Source organism: Enhydra lutris, unplaced genomic scaffold (genome assembly GCF_002288905.1).
Source record: "Enhydra lutris kenyoni isolate GAN:26980312 unplaced genomic scaffold, ASM228890v2 scaffoldscaffold74, whole genome shotgun sequence".
In the NCBI taxonomy this organism is placed as follows: Eukaryota; Metazoa; Chordata; class Mammalia; order Carnivora; family Mustelidae; genus Enhydra; species Enhydra lutris.
Window position 1 is genome coordinate 1,411,267 of NW_019154158.1, and position 24,525 is coordinate 1,435,791.

Below are 24,525 nucleotides of genomic sequence, written 5' to 3' on the forward strand. Positions count from 1 at the left end.
ATTATAAATTCATCTATCCACATAAGATTTACTATACTATTTCATTAGTAACTCTGGTAGTACAAAGGAAATGAATGTTTGTTTTCCTAACTCCATCAACTGCTGGATTATAACTCAGTGTAATGCTAATTTGAGTGAGAAAGTTTCCAGGGTTATCAACTATTAAAATTGGCATTTGAGATTATGTTTGATGGCTGTGATTTGTAAGAGGTGGGTGTCTGAGTTTTCTGAAATAGCAAACAGAAATGACAATTACTAAGATAATTTTACCAGTCACATTTTTGAAGAAATCCATTGCCTGCATTAATATTAAGTTAAAACTTAGAATTACAGAACTAGGCCTGAGGCTGCATCTTTTAACTATTAAACCCCAGTTCTGGCAGTTTAATTCCAATGACATAACGTCATCCACTGCAGTAAATACAATTATAATTTTATTGGTTTTGTATTTTTCAAGTGTTAAATATTTCCATTTATTTCAGTTTTAGAGTCGTTAAGATCTAGAAATAATGATTTTACGTCTGGTTTTATGTTTGTATAAATTTTAAGTCACTTTCAAAAAGCAATTTTTAATACCTATAGTCTAAGATATTTTGTTTTTTGAAAGTGGTTTGTGCATTACTTTAAGTTTAAAGCCATTGGAAAAATCAATAATAATCAATAGCTAAAAGAATGTAATAACCTCCTGGGCACCTGGGTGGCTCAGTGGGTTAAAGCCTCTGCCTTCCGCTCAGGTCATGATCCCAGGGTCCTGGAATCGAGCCCCACATCAGGCTCTCAGCTCAGCAGGGAGCCTGCTTCCTCCTCTCTCTCTGCCTGCTTCTCTGCCTACTTGTGATCTCTGTCAAATAAATAAAAAAAATTTTAAAAAAAAAAAAAAAAGAATGTAATAACCTCCTAACTTTAGGGGTGCCTGGGTGGCTCAGTGGGTTAAAGCCTCTGCCTTCGGCTCGGGTCATGGTCCCAGGGTCCTGGGATCGAGCCCCATATTGGGCTCTTTGCTCAGCGGGGAGCCTGTTTCCTCCTCTCTCTCTGCCTGCCACTCTGCCTACTTGTGATCTCTGTCTGTCAAAAAAAAAAAAAAAAAAAAAAAAAACCTTTAAAAAAAAACCAAAAACCCCCTAACTTTATAAAAATAGAAAGAGGAAGAGGGTTTCAGCATAGCAAGTTACTCTATTTAAAGATCCCTGAAAGAAACTGCAAACATCACTGAGACTATCAGAATGCCTTCAAAGTAATCACCCATGGAAAAAACAGTATTAAAAACCCTGGTTAAACCTGCAAATATAATTGTATCAGAAACACAACAATTAATTTCTTAGCATTAGAATCCAGTACTTTTATTTATTTATTTTTAAGGTTTTACTTATTTGAGAGAGAGTGAGAGCTAGAAAGAGAGCACACACAGAGGGACAGGTATAAACAGGCTCCCCACTGAGCAGGGAGCCCAAATTGGGACTCTCTCCCAGGCCCCTGGGATCATGACCTGAGCTGAAGGCAGATGCTTAACTTACTGAGCCACCCAGGCATCCCTAGAATCCAGTACTTTTAAATATAAGCCTTAGATGCTTGGCTTAATCAAATGTGACTTCAATAGCAGCAATGATAATCTTGTTGCCTAGATGTCTTACCAAGCTTCATGGATGAGAGGAGTTGGAATCAATGGTATTAAGTGTTTCAAGAAGAAATGATCTCTTGTCTTTGTAATTCTTAAGCATCTTTACTTCCATTAATACACTCCTTCTGGAGAATATGGACTGTGGGAATTTAAACACTGTCATTCAAGAAGATCAATATATTTGCCTCAGATATAAGATGCCTTAGATTTTTCTAAATCAAGCTAGATGCATTAGCTGAGACTTATCTTAAAACCACCAGCAAGTGACCAGAAGATATTGACAGGAAATTAAAAAGTCTTTATATAGTACAAGGAAGACAATTGTTTCAAAATCAGGTCCTTTAAATCACCAGAGAAGTTAGAGATTAATGAGTCAAATTATAGCTGCATTCATTTACAAAATGAATGTTTCCATTTAGACAACTAGGGGCATCAGCATTTTTTTGTATGCAAGATTTATAAATGATTAATAGAATATGAAAATTAGAGATTACCCACATAGGGTAGAAGACCCAATTATATATCTCAGGCTCGTAAGTACAGGGAAGCTGTAAATTTACATTATTAAGATATTTGGTAACTAATAAAAAATGTGACCATTTTTGATGTAACCAAGTTCTGACTTGCTTATTGATGTATTTTTTTTTCAACTAGCCAAAGGAAAACACTATATATTCTGCACAGCTAGAGTTATTCTGATTATTTCTTAATCTGCATTATAAAAATCATTTGAGAGTTTAATTATTTCAATTCCTTTTATATTTTATTCAGTTTTGGACATTCTGAATAATGCTTTCAAATTTTAATTTTTTTAACTCCTCTATTCGAAGATGGCAAAGGTTTCATGCTATAAAATTTGAGGCTGCAAGGCACATCTGTTTTTCATTACCTAGCCTTTCCTTACCTGTAGATTCAAGCTATTAAACTATTTGTCTACCTTTGTTTGGAGACAGGAGTGGATAAGGAGGAAAAGATTCCTGCTCCTATGGTTTTATATTCCCATGTAGGGAGACAGAAAAAAAAAAAAAAAGTGAAGACAGTATCAGGCACTGAGAGATGTTATAAGGAAAATAACAGTCATTGACGGGAATAAGAGACTGATGGGGGTAGAGGGTTTACTTTAGACAGGATGAGCAAGTAACATTTGAGATGCATCACTAAATAAGGAGCCAATCATGCAAAATCTCCACAGGTGCCAGCCTTTTCTCTTCTTGGCACAGAGCACACTGGTGGGCAAATTCTCTGCAAGTCCACAGACCCCAAAGGGAAGGGATGAACTCTCTGTGCCCAGTTCACTCCCAATTTATGACCCAGTAATTACAAAAAGTTCCATGGGGAGGATTTTCAAATAGAGCAAAAGCCTAAGAAGATTCCAGTAAAACCCTTAATGCAGAGAAGTAGAACAGATGCATTCTTCTTCCTACCCCCCCCCCAAAAAAAGTGTAGATTCTATTCTAAGGGCAATGAGAAGCTACTGCAAAAATTAAACCAAGAGAGTGACACGATTTGCATTGTTAAGGACCATTCTGGCTGCAGTTTGAAGACTATGTTGGTAGAGTGATAGCAGGGAGACTAGTTGGGAAACAGGTCAAAATATGATTGCTGGGCCCAGGGTGGAATGATGGAAGTAGCAAGAAGTGATTGAATTCTGTGCTAGCCATTTTACTTGAGTTATGACTTTGTTCATGCCAACGAAACTCAAATCTGAGCCTCTGAAATGGAATCCTTAATGTGTGTTCTGTTTTTCAAAGTTGTCTTAAATGGAATAGAAGTGGAAAGAAGTGAACGAACAGGTTTTGTTTTAGAAGTTGAGCTGAAAGCACTTGCAAAATCGTGTGTTGCAGGGTGAGGAAAGAAGAGTTAAGGGCTCCACACGCACCTTATGAACCAGCCACCAACTACACTGCATCATCTCAGATTATACTAGGCCTTCTCATGTCATCATGGTTTGTATATGTTGATCCTGCTACTTAGACCACCTACTCTCTAACTTTCTGCCTGGTTAATACTTACTGATCCTTCAAATTGTAATTAAAATGTCACTTGCTCTCTAAAGCCTCCCCAATCTAAATTAGATGCTTCTCTTTGACCTTCTAAAGACTCTGTGCATGCACTCCTCTGAAAGCAATTACCATACTAAATTACAATTGTTGATTTACATTCCAGACTCCCCTAACAGCTAAGTGTGTGATAGTGAACAGGGAGTGTGCCTTTCCTCTCTGTTTTACCTGGAATATGGTATCAACTTAACATAGTTCTGTGATTTAGTTAAGAAATTAGTTCACTATTACTTTCTTCCAACCCAGAAGGCTTATGCTTTTGTTGTGGTGGTGACTGTTTGTACTACTTGGAAAATTGCCCCTTCTTACTTATCCTTATTGTGAACATGTTTTTAAAAAGGGGGGGGGTAATATTTCTTTAGTAATAAGTTGCATAACTGAACGTCTACATCAAGGCAAAAATGGCATTGGGTAAAGTTAAACATGCAAGGAAGACTTTATTCAAGATCACTGCAATAAAGGAGAGAGATCAGAACACAGCCTGAGCTCAACCTGGTAGAACCAAAAGGTAGGACAGCCTTTTTTGTTGTTTTTTTTTTTTTTTTTGTTGTTGTTGTTTTGCTTTAAACACATCCTAAAAGATGGCATGTGTTTTATTAATGGGAAAAAGCAAAAGCACTCAGTTTCTCCTCTATCATTCTCATCTTATCAAAGTACCGCCTCTTTCTTCAGGTGAATCCAGTATTTTTAGTCTTTTTTTTTTTTTTTTAATTTCTTTTCAGTGTAACAGATTTCATTGTTTATGCACCATACCCAGTGCTCCATGCAATATATGCCCTCCTTAATACCCACCACCCTGGCTCCCTCAACCCTCTTAGACTGTTGGTGGGAATGCAAGTTGGTGCAGCCAATTTGGAGAACAGCGTAGAGATTCCTTAAGAAATTAAAAATAGAGCTTCCCCTATGACCCTGCAATTGCACTACTGGGTATTTACCCCAAAGATACAGATGTAGTGAAAAGAAGGGCCATCTGTACCCCAATGTTCATAGCAGCAATGGCCACGGTCGCCAAACTGTGGAAGAACCAAGATGCCCTTCAACAGACAAATGGATAGGACAGCTTTTAAAAGCAGAGGGAGGAGGACCCTTAGGCCATTTGCTAATAGTGTTTGCTAACTGGCCGTTTTACCCCATCACACCACTGAAACTAAATCTTCCAGATGGGAAATGGCCTTACAACTTGGAACAAGGCACCCACAGAAGTTAGGCTCCCACCCTACCCTACCCCTCCTACAGAGACTGGAACATAGGGGTTCTATTTTCCTTAATTATTTGTTTTCACAGGGATGGGTCAGCAGATCTTTCAGAAAGACATCTACAGGTTGCAAAACTGGTAAGAAGCTTTTAGGAAGATTTACATCTCAAAGGGGCAGAGAAATCCCAAATTCCAAAGTAAATTCTATAAGAAAAGGGAGGTTAGGGCCTCCAGTCAAAGTCTGATTAACTTTTAGTCAATAGAAATATTAGGGGTGTCTTGGTCATCTACCAAGTTTAAGATTTCATTTACTTTGTTAACTATCAAAGCACAAAGACTATCAGATTATTACTTTAAGATATAATTGCTAGTACACATGCTATATATCCATTTATCAGGTATCAGGAGACACAACAGCCTTTCACTCTTTCGGTGGGTGTTACAGATCTCCCAGTGCTAGGGAGTGGGTTATGATGATGGCTTTATTTTCCATGAACTGAGCAGCTGGTCTGATTTACAATTCTCAAAACTATGTATGCTTGATAGATTTGCTCATGTTTCTAAAACCAGTTGGCACAAGAATGAGACCGAAGATAGCCTCTAGGACTGCTGGATCTTGTGGTAGACTCCATTTGAATCCCATGTACTTCAAGGCCTCCAGGGGGAAAAAAATCTACTGGATTCAAAGATTCTATTTCTTCTGTTGACAAGGTCTTTGATAAAGCTTTTGTTTGACAAGATTTTAGCCTCAGTCTTACTGATTTCTCAAAATGTAAAATCTCCCTCAGAAATTCAGAGCACATCTTGTGATGTTAATATGGTGGGGGTGTATCTTTCTTTGTTGTCATAGTGTTTGTGTGAGAAAGTGGCTTGGGAGATGCTATTTGTTTGGAATGTAAAAAAATGTGGAATATTTCATGAATTCCCTTATCTCTCATTCTCATATTTATCTGTTGGAGACTCAGCACTTTGCAGCCTCACTCTAAAAACATTTTCATCTCATTACCAAAGCACTGCTGTATCATCATTTTGAAATTGGAGGGCCAGATTGTGTGACTGATGGGTGGTCAAGGACTGCAGCACCCAGACTGTCAAGCACGGTTTCTCAACTCATTTCACAAGAAAGACAGTGTTTGAATGAGGGATTCAGATTCAGTTTTTGGTCTTCTAGTGCATTTTGATAAACTCTGACTTTGCCTACCTAGAGGGTCTAGAAAGGAAACCCAAAGAAGCTCTGGACACCAAAGAATCAGACTGGGGGCAAGGAGAACATGGAAAACCATGTTCACTTCTTTAGCTGGATGCATGCCTTTCTCACATTTTTCTCTCCTTGATAAAAAAAAAAATCAAGATTGGTATTTTTAATTACAACATTGCTACAGGTAGAACTAGAAGTCTAAATGCTTGGTGGAAGGTATCCACTAGAGCCTTGCTACTCAAAGTGACCAGTAGCACTGACATCACCTGGAAGTTTTTTAGAAATACTGCTGGAAAAAAAGAAAAAGAAAGAGAGCCCTGGGTCTCACCCAGACATAGTAAATCAGAAACCCAAAACCTTTATATGCACACTGAAGTTTAGGAAGCACTGCACTAGGGAATAAACTTCTTGGCCTATTACTAAATGCGTTGTTGAAAATGGCAAAACAAAACAAAGCAACCCCCCCCCCCACCAAAAACCACAAAAACCCAACAAGGTACACTAGAATATCACTTAGCTTTGAGTAACAGAAATGCAGGCATGTAGATGTTTAAACAAATATGGGGCTGCAGAAACAAAGACTACCCAAATGAGAAGGGTTATCTGCACCCGTGTCATTTCTGGATGCTAGAAGCTTAGAGTTCAAATATTCTGCACTCAAGCCTGTACTTTGGGCAAAACAAGGGGGTGGGGGGGAACAGGAATTGGGTATTAGAGCCAACCTATGGTATCTTCCACATACATGTTTAAAGAAGCATATAATGTAACCAAATATGCAAAAGTACCTCAAATCATCTGCAATTATAAAATGAAGCCCCAGGTTCATAATACCGAAAGTTATAGTTGTGTCACTCATAGACTTTAGAGGTATTTTTCTGCCCACATAGGATCACTCCATGGCTGAACCATGTGCCATGACATGTATCAGGTATATTAATTCGCATGCCTCTACATCCATATCTTTAATTCACATTCCTACAACCACCTCATTAGGTAGGTACTACAATTCATCCATTTTACAGATGAGGAAGCTGGGGAGACGGAGCAATCTGTCCAGGCGTACAGAGCTAGAGAATTAGAGTCAAGATCTAAAGCTGGTATGCTGCCTTTCATTAAATGCACAGTTGCAGAAATGAGGAATTCAATGTAATGGAAATAAGTAAGTGTGATAATGGAAAAGTGTGGAAGTGCGGAGAGCCCCTGAGAGTATATCACAGGGGGACACAGTGTAATTTGTGGTAGGTGGAGAAAGCTTCTCTGAAATAGCCCTATTTAACTGGCAACTAAAGGATTCACTGGAACAAGGCAGATGGAAAACTGGAAAAATTCCAGATAGAGGGGAAAGCATGAAGGAAAGGAATGAGAATGGACGTGCTGGAAATGGAGAGATGTGTAGTGGCCAGTCCTAGTGCTGTCAAATAGGCTGCCACATAAAACTGGATGGCTCCACAAGGCACCATTTTCCTTGACTTGAGTGAGAGACACTCTGTGGCTCTTGCCTGGGAACAAAGATAAGAGCACATGAGGCTAGTGTCTTAGGGATTGTGGATATAAACTTCATTACAGAGGAAAATCTCAGAGTTAGAGAATGGAGATCTGAGACTCTCCAATATGTTGAGCTTGAAAAAAAAAAATGGAAAATGGATTGAGGAGATGAAAAGGTAATAATAATATCTAATACCCAATTCCTATGCCCCCCCCATTGTCTTGCTCAAAGTACAGCCCTGAGTGCATAAGGTGAATCTACCTTTCCCTCAGTTGTCACTGAATCCATGGCTGCCCAGAATAAATGCTATCCTTCTCAGCTCCCCTAGTAGAAGTGCATAGCAGCTTGATTAGTGGCCCCTCCAAAATTCATGTCTGCCTGAAATCGCACAGTAAGACCTTATTTGGAGAAAGGGTCTTTGCATGTGTGGTTAAGCATCTTGAGATGAAGTCCTCTTTGATTTGGGAGATGTGTGGCCTAAGGCCAATGACTGGTATCTTTATAAGAAGAGACGAGAGCTTGGAGAAACACAGAGGCATGCAGAAAGAGGGCAGTATGAAGACAGGCAGAGGATGGACTTATTCCCTCACAAACCAAGGAACATCAGGAGCCATCAGAAGCTAGAAAGGACTCTTCAGTGAGAGCATGGCCCTTCTGATTTCTAGCCTCCAGAGCTGTGAGAGAATAAAGTTATTGATTTTCTCCTCACTACTAAATTCCCTCTAGGTGATTTACTCCAGCTACATGTATGTACTTCATTTTGAAGAGGTATCTGCAAAGAAGAACATTCTTAAAGTACAAAATATATACAATAAACATTTCTCTGAAAGGGTTTTCTTCACAGCCACACCATTCTCATCCGAAGAGCTGTCGCTTTTGTAGACAGTTTGTGCACATACAAGCAAATACGTGCTCATGTGTGATATGGGTGTATATACACAAGCACGTGCACATCCAGTTTTAGCAAATGCAGTTTGAGCATATATACTGTTACACAAGGCTTTTTCACTCGGAAACGTGTCAAAAATCATTTCACAGTATTATGCCTCCTTACTTTCTATTATTGCATAGTATTCCACTTTAACCTGCCACCAAGTTCACACTTAATCAGTTCCAGATAATTTTTCCAAGTTCTTATTAAAAACATCATTGAGATACTCTTTTTTTTTTTTAAAGATTTTTTTATTTATTTTATTTGATAGAGAACACAAGTAGGCAGAGAGGCAGGCAGAGAGAGAGGAGGAAACAGGCTCCCTGCTGAGCAGAGAGCCCGATGCGGGGCTCGATCCCAGGACCCTGGGATCATGACCTGAGCCGAAGGCAGAGGCTTTAACCCACTGAGCCACTCAGGCACCCATCATTGAGATACTCTTAATGTGAGTTTTGAATCTGTAAAAGAGTATGCAAAGGCTAAATTCATAAAAAGAAGAATTGCTGGTTCAAAGGTATATAGATTTTTATTTATGATAATTTCCAAATGACCCTCAATAAAATTTATACCAATTTTGACTTTTAGTAGCAACACATGAGAACATCTGTTTCTCCACATCATTTCAATTTTAATGTGCTTTTAACAGGGCACCTGGCTGGCTCAGTTGGAAGACCATGTGACTCTTGATCTCGGGGTTGTGAGTTCAAGCCCCACATTGGGTGTAGAGAATACTTACAAACACAATGTACTGCTATCAGTAGGTGTTATACATTGATAAACACTGTACATTGCTACAGCTTTGATCTTTGGCAAATGGATGGGTGAGGTGAGTGTTGAACATAATTATGTTTAAGAGTCATTTGCATTTCTCTATAGTGAGAAAGCTGTTTTTCTTATTTTTCTGTTGAAGTTTTGGTATTTTTCCTACTGAATTATAGGAGATTTTTTCCTTTAAGAAAATAGCCATTATCCATGATAAGAATAACAAACATTTCTTTCCCATTTTTTCTTTTGATTTTATCCCAATTTTATGATGCATACATTTTTAAAAAATTATGGCTCATTTATGCTAAAATCCTCTTTAATGACTTCTGAGTTTTGTATCATTCTTAGAAATGATGTATTCCTATTAACCTACTCCTTATTCTGAAAATTGGTAATTAAGAGGGAAGAATTAAACATTTCCCTTCACTTGTCAGTAGAATTCAAAACAGAAAAAAAAAAAAAAAACAAAACTAGTTGATGACAGAAAGGGAAGGAGAGAGGGAGGAAGGAAAGCTGGTGCATCGTTATCACCCATGAATTGTTCTCCCCAAAATATTTGACCTAATTAAGATTTTAGATCTAACTTTTTACATAAAACATAAAGGAGAGGGAACAAGCTAGCTTAGTTCATGAGGAAATACTTAGATAAGCCCAGAAATAATTTAAGACATTCTATTAAGACAACTTGACCTGATTAAAAAATTAATGGCATTAAAAAAGTATGTGTTCTTCCAGATAAAAGATTTAAGACATAAAACAGCCAAATACAATCTGTCATATGTGATTGGATCCTGTTCCAAATTAAAGAAAAGCTGTATTTACAGCTTGCTGACAAAAATCATAAATTTAAAATTTTGTTATGTTCAAGTTGCTCCTTAATATATTAATTGTATTGAAACAAATTCATGTCTTCAGAATAAGCATTATAGCAAAACTGACTTTATTTTTAATTTGTTAATTGTGACAATGATTGCATAGTTACAGAGGAGAGTATCATTTTTTGGACATGACTCTAAGTATCTAGTTATGAAGTCCTATCTTTTTTTTTTTTAATATTTATTTATTTGACAGAGATCACAAGTAGGCAGAGAGGCAGGCAGAGAGAGAGGGGGAAGCAGGCTCCCCACTGAGCAGAGAGCCCGATGCGGGGCTCGATCCCAGGACCCTGGGATCATGACCTGAGCCAAAGGCAGAGGCTTTAACCCACTGAGCCACCCAGGCACCCCTGAAGTCCTATCTTCTATAACTCATTTCTAAATGAGCAAAACACAACATAAAGTAATGACAAAATGTTTACAAATTGTTAAATCTAAGTGGTGGGCAAATAGATGTTCAGTGCACTTTTTAAAAAGATTTTTCATATGAATTCATTTTTTATTAAAGTTATAATTTATTATCTCACAGCATGTAGATGGGAAGACCAGGTACAGAGTAGTTCAACTGAGACCTCTACTTGCACAAAACCAAACTGAATTAGTCAGCAGATCTGGGTTCCTTTCTCATGACTTGGGGAATGAATTTGCTTCCCACAGCATTCAGGTTGTTGATCAATTATATTCCTCCTGGTTGTAGAACTGAGTTCCCAGCTGGGCCCAGTCTTTCCCCCCAGAGGCTGCCACATTCTTTCTCACATTTTCTACATGGCCTTCCTTCAGCAGAGGTGGGGCAAATCCCTCTCAAAGGTTCCGTTTCTCCAGCTTGTCTTTCTGCCACATTATTCAGACTCCAGCCAGAGAAAGTTCCCTGCTTTGAAGTGCTCTTGTGATTTGACTGGGTCTACCTAGATAACCCACCCAGGGCCATCAATTTAGGTAACAATCTTAACCTGCAAAGTCCCTTTAGTCTTGTAAAATAGTATCACAGAACCTAGGGTTTAGGGTGTGGACATCTTTGGGCGACTATTCTGCCTGCCACTCTATATATTTAAAAAATTTTTAAATGAGAATATAAAAAACACAGAAAGGCTTATTCACTGCAAAATAATCACCACCACCACATTTCATGTTATTCCTTTCAGAACTTGTATGTTGTGTTTTTATATGTAAGCCTCTGATCCACTTACTGTTCATTCCTCTACCTCTTGCAGGGACTACATAAGGAAGCCTAGCACACACTGTCCGCAGCATCAGCATCACCCTTTTTATTTTTCTTGCAAATCTTAGTGCTTGAGTTTCAGTCTCAAAGAAGAAAAAAATCTCTGTCCACCCCATTAAGATATCCCTTTTGCTCATGCTTTGTTCTGTTCAAAAGGATGATTATTTTAATTTCTTCCCTCTACCTGCATTGACTGCCTTAAAATATTTTTTTAATCCAGATATGACTGCTTTTTGTAAAAATTCTTGGGCCATATTGTAAAGAAAACTGGGTGAAAGGCTTCCCTTGAATCCTGCCTTGCTACTTCCTTAATTAGTGCCTACTGGGCCGAAGGGGCAACTCTGGGTGATAAGGAAGGTCTGTCATCATAATGATCAGACATAATGATCACTGACACCTGGAAACACTTGATGAGTTGTATGGAGAAGAAACCAAGTATGAAAGATGGATAGAGATATTAATAGAGAAGGAAAATTTATGGGAGATTAAGATCCCTGCGGATCACTTCTTTGGCTGGACATATGCCTTTCTCACATTCTTCTCTCCTTGGTAAAAAGATCAAGATTGGTATTTTTAAAAGATTTTATTTATTTATTTGACAGAGATCACAAGTAGTTAGAGAGGCAGGCAGAGAGAGAGGCGGAGGGGGGGGAAGCAGGCTCCCTGCTGAGCAGGGAGCCCGAAGTGGGGCCCGATCCCAGGACTCTGAGATCATGACCTGAGCCGAAGGCAGAGGTTTAACCCACTGAGCCACCCAGGTGCCCCCAAGATTGGTATTTTTAATTACAACATTGCTACAGGTGGAACTGGAAGTCTAAATGCTTGGTGGAAGGTATCCACTAGAGCCTTGCTACTCAAAGTGACCAGTAGCACTGACATCACCTGGAAGTTTGTTAGAAATACTGCTGGAAAAAAAAGAAAAAGAAAGAGAGCCCTGGGTCTCACCCAGACATAATAAATCAGAAACCCAAGACCTTTATATGCACACTGAAGTTTAGGAAGCACTGCACTAGGGAATAAACTTCTTGGCCTATTACTAAATGCGTTGTTGAAAATGGCAAAACAAAACAAAACAAAGCAACTCCGCCCCCTCACCCCGCAAAAACGACAAAAACCCAACAGGTGCACTAGAATAGCACTTAGCTTTGAGTAACAGAAGTGCAGGCATGTAGATGTTTAAACAAATATGGGGCTGCAGAAACAAAGACTACCCAAATGAGAAGGGTTATCTGCACCCGTGTCATTTCTGGATGCTAGAAGCTTAGAGTTCAAATATTCTGCACTCAAGCCTGTACTTTGGGCAAAACAAGGGGGTGGGGGGGAAACAGGAATTGGGTATTAGAGCCAACCTATGGTATCTTCCACATACATGTTTAAAGAAGCATATAATGTAACCAAATATGCAAAAGTACCTCAAATCATCTGCAATTATAAAATGAAGCCCCAGGTTCATAATACCGAAAGTTATAGTTGTGTCACTCATAGTCTTTAGAGGTATTTTTCTGCCCACATAGGATCACTCCATGGCTGAACCATGTGCCATGACATGTATCAGGTATATTAATTCGCATGCCTCTACATCCGTATCTTTAATTCACATTCCTACAACCACCTCATTAGGTAGGTACTACAATTCATCCATTTTACAGATGAGGAAGCTGGGGAGACGGAGCAATCTGTCCAGGCGTACAGAGCTAGAGAATTGGAGTCAAGATTTAAAGCTGGTATGCGGCCTTTCATTAAATGTAGTTGTAGAAATGAGGAATTCAATGTAATGGAAATAAGTAAGTGTGATAATGGAAAAGTGTGGAAGTGCGGAGAGCCCCTGAGAGTATATCACAGGGGGACACAGTGTAATTTGTGGTAGGTGGAGAAAGCTTCTCTGAAATAGCCCTACTTAACTGGCAACTAAAGGATTCACTGGAACAAGGCAGATGGAAAACTGGAAAAATCCAGATAGAGGGGAAACCATTGACTTATTTCTGGTAAATGAGAGTATTCAACTGGAAAAAAAAAAATCCATTCAAAGAACGAAGGCTTTCCCAAGATAGCACCCATGGGATTGGTGGCATATTTCGCTAGATCAGAGCTGAGATCCAATCTTACCAAAACTCTTTGCTCCTACTAAGATACAGAGTTACAGTATTTACATATTAATTAGTACATGTTCAAACTGCCACTTTTTCTGAAGTTCATCTTTGGCTTTGAAATATGGAAACTCCAACTTTCTACATGTCCCCCAAATTTTCCACCCTAAGGTTTACAAATAATTTAGGGGTTTTCCATAGAGCCTTGGGGTTTCCAAAATCTGGGATGGACCACAGCTTCTTCCAAGCTAAGACCCTCCACTCCACGACATAGCTCACCTCATTTACAGTTCGTTGTCGGTACTGGAGAAGATGAGGAAATTCGCTTGGGTTGTTAGATTTTAAAGAGTATGGATCTAGAATCCAGGATTTGAGAAATGCACAGTATTTTTCAGACTCGGAGATTTTATTACAGAAGTAAAAAAATATATAACTAAAAATGTTTGGAGATGACAGATGCAAACATTTTTGATTGAAAATGGAGTAGTGTGAGCCAAATTTAGAACAGAAGAAAAATTACTGGCACGCATGTGCTTCATAAGACATAATAGTATTGGCATAGTCAGAAAAATTCTACTACATTATAGAACAGCTGTGGCTATTCATTAGGACACTTCATGGACTTTTCTTAGCTTGTCAGGCCACTGCATTTGTTTGTAATATGAAATCATTAAAATCCTTTAGCAGGCTACTTACCCCAATAAAAGTACAAATAAAAAGTCTCCCCCCCATTTTTTGCTTCCTCCTTATTCCCTTCTAACCTCCAATGTTTTTATTCCTCATCTTCATATCTTATTTTTAGTTTTGACGAAATTGAAAAAGTTTTGTATATGCCTTAAAACTCCATAAGAAAAATACCCCTACCTTTGATTCAAAACAATCATCAAACACTAAAGAAAATTTTCCCTTTTGAGAAATAGGCCACATTTTCTCCCCTCAAATGTCATTGGGTTTTCGTATTTTTGAATGCTTAACAGGAATTCGAAGTATGGCTCTCAGTGTAGTTTTCTATTGTCGCTGTAACAAATATTCACACACTTAATGGCTTAAAACAACACAAATTGATTATAGTTCTGGAGGCTAAAAGTCCAATAAGGGTCTCATTGGGCTAAAATTAAGGGATCTGATGGATACATTCCTCTCGGGAGGGTCTAGAGGAGAAAAGCCTCTTTCCTAGCCTTCTGTAGCTTCTGGAGGCCACCCACATTTCTTATTTTAGGAGCCTCTTCCTCCCCCTTGAAAAGCTATAGCATTTTTCTGACCTTCACTCTCTAGTTGAGGCTCCTTACCGCAGCTGGGACAGGTTATCTACTTTTAAGGATTTGTATGATTAGATTGGGCCCACCTGGATAATCCAGGCCCTTCTTCCCATTCAAGGTCTTTTGCCATAATCACATCTGCAATATTTCTTTTTCCATATAAGGTAAACACTCAGTTTCCAGGGATTAGCATGGGGTGAAGAATGGCTACTGCTTCACCTACCACAACCTCTGTTAGAATTACCTGCATTTCTGGGGTGCGTGGGTGGTTCCATCAGTTAAGCAAGCGTCCAGCTCTTGATTTCAGCTCAGGTCATGCTCCGGGTTGTGAGGTCCTGCCCCAACACAAACCCCACGTCCATCCCGCGACCAGTCCTGTGTCTCGCAGAGCTCCCAACCCCACAACCGGCCCGCCAACCAGCTCCACGTACAGCCCTGCGCTGGGCGTGCTGGGTGCAGCCTGCTTAAGAGTCTCTCTCTCCTTCTGCCCCGCCCCCACTCACGTGAGTTCTTTCTCTCTCTCCACCTCTTAAAAAAAAATTACCTGCTTTTCTTGTAGCTAGAAAGAAAGACAATGATTTCTGCACTGTGTTTTTACAAGGCTGGATGCCAAGAATTTTCATTAATGTGTGCTTTTAAGAGTTTCTTAGATTTTTAAAAGTGTATTTTATTATATTATGTTTTTTATTATTAACATATGATGTTATTATTTGTTTCAGGGGTACAGGTCCATGATTCATCAGTCTTCCAGATGTTTTTATGCACATCTTTCTTTATCTTTGGCCAAGTCTGACTTGAGCAGCCTTGAGAACCCTGAACAAATGCTCTCTGAGGAATCAGCGTTCCTGAGGACGAGGTGGTCATGGCACCGTGCGCCACTTACTGCCAACTCCTGAGCATCGCTGTGAGATCTTTAAAAGAATCCTAAAATTTTCCAGTCTTTTAATTTAAGGTAAAAGTATACCATATTGAAATAAAAGAACACCTACCAGATGCTTTAGCACAATTTTAAACAGTCTGCATTGTCTTAAACATGTAAAACTTTATGGATAAGGGGGAGCTGTCATGCTCTTTAGCTATTTAATTTGTAGTCTGGATTTTACCCAGCAGAGCATAGTGACTATAAAGCAAACCAAGTGAATGGTAAGTGACTCACAATATGGAATCAAAAGTAATCCCCGTGCTCTAATAGCTGGACACAGAGGGGTCTATTATGGGCTAAATTTCTTTCACAATTTGGAATGTCTTCTAGTAACAGATACCATTAATTTCATTATTGTTGCTTTAATTAGCACAGTTTTATTTAATTAAAATTTAATACTAATGGAATGTGAGCACATTAGCATCCATAAAGTAGTCACCTAATAAGATTTTGATAGTTATATTTTTGGTGAACATCTAACCTGAAGCGTTCAGTGCCATGAAACCATAATCTTCATTTAGATTGAGAAAACAAAATAATAAAATTTATGACTAGTATTAAAATAAAGGTAAAAATCTGCCATATGCCCCACCCCCCAAAATAAATAAATAATATCTTCCATATACCATCCAATTCTGTAATACTTAATAAGAACATAGGAAGAAGAAAACCATGACCCAGTGGGGTGGGGAGGGTGACAGAGCAAAGAACTACTGGGACAAAACCATGAACGAACATGCTGCAAGGTTGGTCCTATTGCTAAATGGACTAGGTGGTGTTTAGCGGTGTCATCTGAGCTGCTCAGGGAAGAGCGCCTCCCAAAGCTCTTCTTTCCTTCACTGAGACATTTATTCAGTGCGACTTTATGTAACCAGACATTTATTTCCTTTCTAGATTGTCCTCTTGAGATTTTCTTTGAAAATGCAAACATTCTTGGGAGAAATACCACACTGAGTATCTAGTAGATTTAAACTACACAGTTATCTGTCCAGTTTCCTCCAGGTCAAGGAAGCCTGGGAGGAAACAAGCAATCGTTACAAGAATGAGAAAGACACAGAGGATGGAAGCCAGGCATTCCCACAAGGTACTTCACAGTTTCGCCTCTGAGCCCAGAACAAAATCTTGTAAGTCTGCCAGAAATCCCATCAATGGAAGACATCATCCTTCAATATCCATTCTCCTCTTCTTTCCAAGTAACGGACACCCCCCAAATGTTAGTGGTAGTAACAGAAACAGACAGAACTTTTCAGCTTCTTTATCTTTGTGTGGCCACATGACTATGTTCTTTGCATGTAAGAGGCGGTGATGTTCCTTAAGGAAAGCCATGCCTTTTTTCTTCCTTTTCATTCTCATAGCTCTGGCATGCTGCTATGCTCAAGGTGGGTCAACCATCTTGGCAGGCAGTAGGGTGGTATTTACCTTTTAATGATGAGAGAAAGAATAGAGGGAGCCTGAATCATTGATGGTCATGGAGCTACCCCACCAGCTCAGCCGTGCCTAATTTACATGAGCAAGAGCCCAATTTACATGAGCAAGAGCTAATCTTCTTTCTCAGTTAAGCCACTATTATTTTGGACTTTCTGATGCTGGTAGCTAAGCTTAATACTAATTAAAACAGATACTTTAATATTTAAGAATTCCTTCCACTGCCAGTTTAGGAACAAATAGTATCAGAAAGGAGAATAAGCACTAGGTGAATCAGAAGCAGTGGGCAAGCATGCTAAATAAAAGTAAATATTAAAAATAATAATAAAATAAATAAATAAATAATAAAAGTATTTTCTCTTTTTTCTTCTTTCTTCTTTTTTCTCCCCACCCATTATCCCCACTCCTTTTTTCTATTTTCCTCACACCATGGACTCTTAGAAATGTTTTCAAATACCTGCTTACTTGTATTAAGCATTCACTGGCTTCTTTACCATTTATTGAGCAGCTATCAAGCATCAATGTCACTGGGTGATATGAAGAGTATATGGACGGGTTTCACAGTAACACATAAATTTATCCAGGCAGACTCTGTGTTTCTTCAAACTTAGGGCTGGACCTCATCTTACAAATCAGGAGGACTGGTGCCCTCAGTTCACAGACAAGGGAACTAGGATTCAAGGATACTATCCATGGCACAGCTAGATGGCGGCAGACTTGCTGCAACCTGGGAAACCAACATTGGGGACCGCTGTACCACAGTTTCATTTCAAAGTTTCCCATGGTAAGGGCACTTCCTCTACTTTTGAGGTGACATTTAATTTTATAATTTAATGAAGGATAAAAGGCGAGGTTATGGGGCGCCTGGGTGGCTCAGTGGGTTAAGGCCTCTGCCTTCGGCTTAGGTCATGATCTCAGGGTCCTGGGATCGAGCCCCGCATCGGGCTCTCTGCTCAGCAGGGAGCCTGCTTCCCTTCCTCTCTCTCTGCCTGCCTCTCTGCCTACTTGTGATCTCTGTCTGTCAAATAAATAAAATCTTAAAAAAAAAAAAAGGCAAGGTTATAAAATTTTGCCTTCAGCCTCATATATTTGAGGGCTCGGCTTATGTGCTTCCTCCGCTTATTATACCTTGCTTCCTGATAACATGCAGGTGTGTGTGCAGGTGGTGATGGCAACTTTGGAAACCTGCTTTCGATTTGATATTGAGAAATGGGCCACACTTTATTTCCTAGGAGGTAGCAGTTTTAATTGGATTTGTGCAATGGTATGGAAGACGTAACTCTGTCCGTAGAAGCTGGTTAAGAACTGAGCTGCCAAATAGGACACTAGCTCCAAACTGTCCTGCCCATAAAGCATATAGAATTGAAAGGAATCATTCAAAGTGGTAGAAACATCCTGGATTAACTGGCAGGTCTGGATACAGAAATGAGAGCAGAAGCAGCTATTTTCCATATTTTTCATATCCTATGGCTGTGTTTCTCCTGTTCACCTTCCTCCCGCAGTGAGGTTTTAATGAATTACTATAAAGGGTGAGATGGTTTGAATCTCAGGGAAGATAAAATCACTGGGCTCCAAGAAAAACAAAACAGATGGCATGCCTTAAAATTTTTGCTTTCATATTTCAATTATTCAAAAATACCTTCTGCAAAGCTGGTGTCTATTTTGTAAAGGGCGTTTACACAGTAAGGAAGTTGCTAAATGAGTTGGGGAAAGCAGGTTAGACTGCTTAAGGCATTTTATTTTTATTACAACAGAAAAGATGTTTTAATTAGTTATTTACAGTGTTTCTGAATTGGAACTGGATGCTTAGATGGCCAAAAACAGCTATCCTTCCTTAGTAAATACAGGCTGACTTCTATCCTGTTTTGCTATTTTTAATGATATTTTAAATATTTAATTAAAATTTAGATTTTGGTCAGATTTTTAGAGCACAAAAATTTATTCACAATCTTTAATATATTTTATACTCTACTAAATGCCTATAGCTGGTCCACAAGCAATTATAAGCATATTTGCATTTTGTGCAAGGTTCTGAGAGTATAGGCTTTATGATCTTGGGAAAGTTACAGTCTAAAGGGAAGGATATGGATTATTGGAGAAGGAAGGGAAGGGACCAACTCTTCCTAAAGGAACAGAAAAAGCTTCATGAAAAAGCCCCTATTTGAGTCAGGAGCTGAAGGATGACTGGAGATTTACAAGGAAGATAAGGTAGGGCTTGGGAGAAAAGTCGAGGCAGAGGAAAAAACAAGAATAAATTCATGGAACCTGAGCAAGTATTATGGCATATTTGGGTTACATTAAATATTTTAGGGTGGTTGGAGAACTGAATGTCTGGGGGAGAGTTGCAGGAAATAAATCACATAGGTTGTCAAGTGAAAGACTTCTGTTCTCCACAGATACTATTTCATGTCTTTACCATGCTCCTCAACCTCCTGGGCTTGCATCCCATCATGCAGAGCCTCTTGAGTTTTAGCGCATAGCCTTGCTTCATATTACAGTAAAAAACCAGGACTCATCGAATGGACACTTCTTCATCTTTCCATCATTGAATCTATAAATATACCTCCACCAATCTCCATTCCTCCTTTTATGACAGTGACTCAGCAGATAAAATTTCAGAGACCATTTCCGTCCCATGTTTTTTTGGATTCTATCCCCTTTTGCCTCCTCATGAAATTTTGTCTGCTGAAGTTTTCCTTCTCTGCTGCTTCTCTCTCTCCTTGACTGTTCCCTCAGATAATGTATTCTAGTATCTCTCATCTTAAACACAAAACAATCAACAAGTAAATATATTCCTTGACCCCACATGCTGTTTCAATTCTTGGGGTAAAGTAGTGTGTGCACCAACTATTTCAAGTGCTCCCTTAAAATTTCTAACTTTTCTCAGCCATAAGACTAGGTCTGGCCCATGGATTGTGATCGGTAACACCAAATGTATGTAACATTAAGAGCTGACGTACCTCCTCCATTGATCCTTTCCCTGCCACCATGGTGAGCTTAGAGGCCACATGTCCCAAATTGAATAACTACAGGATTGGGGGGCCAGGGCTCACTGTGTGAATGAGACAAACATTTATTGTGTAAAGCCCTATGGTTTATCTGTTAGAGGCTGCTAGCATAACTATCCTGATAAACAGAACTGCAACTCCATTCCTCCACCCTTTCCACAATCAACCTTCCGCAAAGAGTTTTGCAAATCCTTTTGCATTTCCGTCATATGCATGCCTTTTCCATTTCACTTTTCTCTTGCTGAGGTTACCAACAACTCCCATAGTACTAAAGAGAATATATATATATATATATATATATATATATATATATATATATATATTTTGGTATTTATCTTACTATTCTTAGTAGAGGATAATGTTCTTGATCGCTCCTCTGTGAAATAGTCTTTTCTCTTCTGCTGTTCTTTGTACTCCTCTCACTTTTATTCTCTGCCTCCTTTGGGGACTTCAACTCCTGTCCCAGTTTCTCAATAGCACAGTTCCCAAGGAACTGGCCTCATGTCCTCTTAAATTTCCTTCCCACACTCTTTCTCCTCCGTTGTTCACATTACTGCTTACAACCTTTGGTTAATGAATTTCCACCTATGCTATCATAAATCATAGCAATATAAAAGGGACCATTTGATTTGGCAGTTGTGTCGACTTATTTCTGTGTCTTCCCGATATTGTTCAATGTGAACGCTGATACCAGTTATTCAACAGCCCTGAGTACCAACTGCCATCTAGGTAATTAAATAGTCCCTGTTATTATTGAACCAGACAAAACCAGAAATCAAGGCATTTTCCAGAATATGGTCCAATCCATTTTGGAAGGTTTTAAACTTTTAGCATCATAACTAAATATATGTATGATGAGTATTAACCACAAGTGATAAGGAAACCCTGCCATTTGCAACAACATGGATGGACCTGGAGGTGAAATAAGTCAGAGAAAGACAAAATTTACTGTATAAATTCACCAATTTGTGTAATCTAAAAAAAAAAATGAACTAATACATACAGAGACCATATTTACAGTTGTCAGAGGCAGGGGGCGCAAAATGAATTGAGGCTGGTCAAAAGCCACAAACTTCCAGTTATAAGATAAGTTCCGGGGATGTAATGGAAAGCACGAGGGCTCTGGTTATTCTACTGTATATTTAAAAAATACTAAGAGACTGGACCTTAAAACTTCTCTCACAAGAAAAAAGACTGTTAACTAGGTTGGGGAAATTGATGTTAACTGAACTTAGTGTAATCCTGTCACAATATAAACATGTATCAAATCACTATGTTGGACAACTTGAACTAATACGATGTTATACGTCAAGTTTATCTCTCTAAAACTGGAAAAAAAATTAAGTCTCTGCATACAAGCCAGAAGAACTAAAATGTGGAGATCCAGATGTGTTTTCAAAGGAAGATGGAATAAAGCATGCTTGCAGGTGTCTTCTCTTCTTGCAGTCCTATATGCAACTTGTGTAAGAACGGACACTGGAAACAGAATAAAGGATGAAATATAAAAGCTGCTTTGAGAAACTCTCTCAAATCCTAGGGCCACAAATGCTGTCACCACATTCCCTTCTCTTAGCCAGATTGTATTTCTGGTTTTTGGTTTTAGGAATATAAAGGTCGTAACAGACATGTCTTCCTATGAAATGGCTTGGGCCGATTAAAGTTGTGAGCAACTTATAGTCAGGGTCATATATTTAGGTTTTACTTCAACTTTCCCTTTCCCCTCCTTTTTTCAAGTTTTCATTTAAATTCTAGTTAACATATAATGTAATATTAGTTTCAGGTGCAGACTTTAGTGATTCAACACTTACATCACCCTGTGCTCATCACAAGTGCACTCCTTAACCCCTGTTTCGCCCATCTCCCCTACCCCCCCCCCCCCCCCCAACCCCCCCTCTCTATAAGTCTGGTTCTTGGTTTGCCTCTGTTTCTGCCCCCCGCCCCCACCATGTTTCTTTAGATGTGTCTCCTCAGGCAAGGGAAATAAAACCAAAAATAAACTATTGGGACTTCATCAAAATAAAAAGCTTCTGCACAGTCAAGGAAACCATTATTGCGACTTTCTAAAACACCTTGCTACTGTTCAATTTTTTCACATTGTTTTCCTGGAACCCCCAACCTCGACAAAGGTCTTGAGATGAGAGTTTTGAGGTAATGGAGCAGATATAAATAAATTAAATTCATCTACCATGACCAAGAGACAGCTGGGTGGTAGTGATAGAGGCACTGAGCTTATTGTCAGAATACCTAGATATAAATTACTGTCATTTCTCTGAAATTCTGGTTTTTTAAAAAATATGTAAAATAGGAACCATAATATCTATTCCATAGGAAGATAAAATGTTTAAATTTTTGAAACATGTTTAGTATTAGTGCCTTTTTACTCATTGGTTTCTCACAACACATTTTACCAAATCTGGATCAAAACTCACACGATTAATACTAATGGCCATTAAACTCTGCATTTTGGAGTTAGAAAAGACTTCAGTCTTTTACCAGTCCACTTATTTTGTAGAAAAACAAAGACAGGTGAGTTGACCTGCTTTGGGTAACACACTTAAGGGTAGTCCCATGGCTGAAACCCTGGTTTCCTGTGAGCAGCTCCACGGGGCTTGTTACTGGTGGATCCTACTGTAAGAAAAATGGTCTGGGTCACTGTGTATAACCAGACATCACATGTCAGAGAACCCACTTCTGATAAGAGAAGAACATTTAGCAATTTTACAATGGTGGTGTACGGTAGATTTTGTTCAATGAGAGCTCTTTTCACTAACAATGATTTTTGGTAAGTTACTTCTTAACTCTGAACAACAGCCTCTATAATATCCCTCTCACATAATTGTTGACTCAGTTAGATGAGGGAAAGTTATGTGAATGTACATAGCACAGATATTTGAACCTGGAGTATTCAATAAATTTGAAATTTGGACCCGTGTTGTAAATTCATTTAATATATCCTGTTAATCTAGCTAATTTAGAAAAAAGGAACAAAAGTGTTTGCCTCAAATGGTCTTTTCCCCAAATTGTCTAAGAAATTCTTTTAACTCTGTGCTTCTTAATGCTTATGGAAACTTAGCCAATATGAGTTATAACAACAGTTAACTTCCTAAGGTCACACTTCTGCAACAGAAATTGGATTGTAGCATCCAAGTAGCCGACACAAGTCTCCTTAGATAATCTATTTGTGATTTCGGAACTTCATTTTATTCCTAGTTATTCATTCCAATTCCAGCCCTGGAAGGCTGGAGAGGTGCTTCCTCCCCCCACCCCAAACCTTAGCCACAAGATAGGCAGATCTGCTTGCCTGTCTTATTTTTAAGGCCAACGTGACCTCCAAAAGGGGATTGCTTTTAATTGGATCTATTTATATTCTTTTTCATTTTGGCTGGGGCACTGACCCATGCTAGGAGCACTTCTGTCTAGTGGCCTGTCCCCAATTGATACAGTACTTGACCTGTTACACTCCATTTCCTGAGCTACAATCCTGACAGAGTCTATTTCCATAACCCGCAGAACCCTGGCATGACTGGGATGACAGACTTTTTCTCTTAACAATTGTCTTCTCCAAAACTCGCTTTCGATACGACTACTCCATTATTAACAACATACTTCTCGTTAACAATGGAACTGTGTTCTATGCCGCGGCTGTGTCGTTCCTTGTGGGAGTCCTCTAAACTCACCCTGTCATTTCTCTCACCGGGGTGAGTGACTCCAGCTAGGGTTTGTTTTTTACCTTCCTCAACTGTTAGAAATTATGCTCATTTTTTTTCCCTCTGTTCCTTGATAACTTTTCCATTAATAGAAAGATTAATAGAAATTTGGTGAAATCTTGAGAGACTCAGTTTATAGAGCGGCCATACAACTTTATGAACGACTGTTAAGTTTAAGGGCAGATTTCTATGTTCTTAAATGGAAGGCAGTAGATTCATATGCCACTAAAAGATGTACAATACATGCTGATATCTTGTTAAATGAAAATGAAATTGTAGAATAACATACTCAGTATAAACTTCTATTTCCCATACACACAAATTAAAAATATCAATGAAGAGAGCCTGAAAAAGACCTGGAAAATAATGCATATACTGACAACAGCTGTTATTTCTGTGGGATGCAATTAAGAAGGATGTTCCTTTTCTATTTTATACATTTCATAATAGTTTGAATATTTGTAATATATTACTCCTTTAATAACCTTTTGAAATCAGAATAAAATGAGTTTTAAACATTAATAATTAACAAAAGAAACTGGAGAAGTTGTAAGCAATCATATACTGTTCCAGAAGGATACCCTGTTGTTCTTCTAAGCAACACTGTGTTCGAGAAGAGGCATGTTGACATTCCTTATGAGAGCTTCTGAACATTTAAGTTTTAGTTTTAAACTAAGATTACACAACTTCTTACTAGATATGTTTCCTGAGGCAGGGAAAAAAAAGCAAATATAATGGGGGCGCCTGGGTGGCTCAGTGGGTTAAAGCCT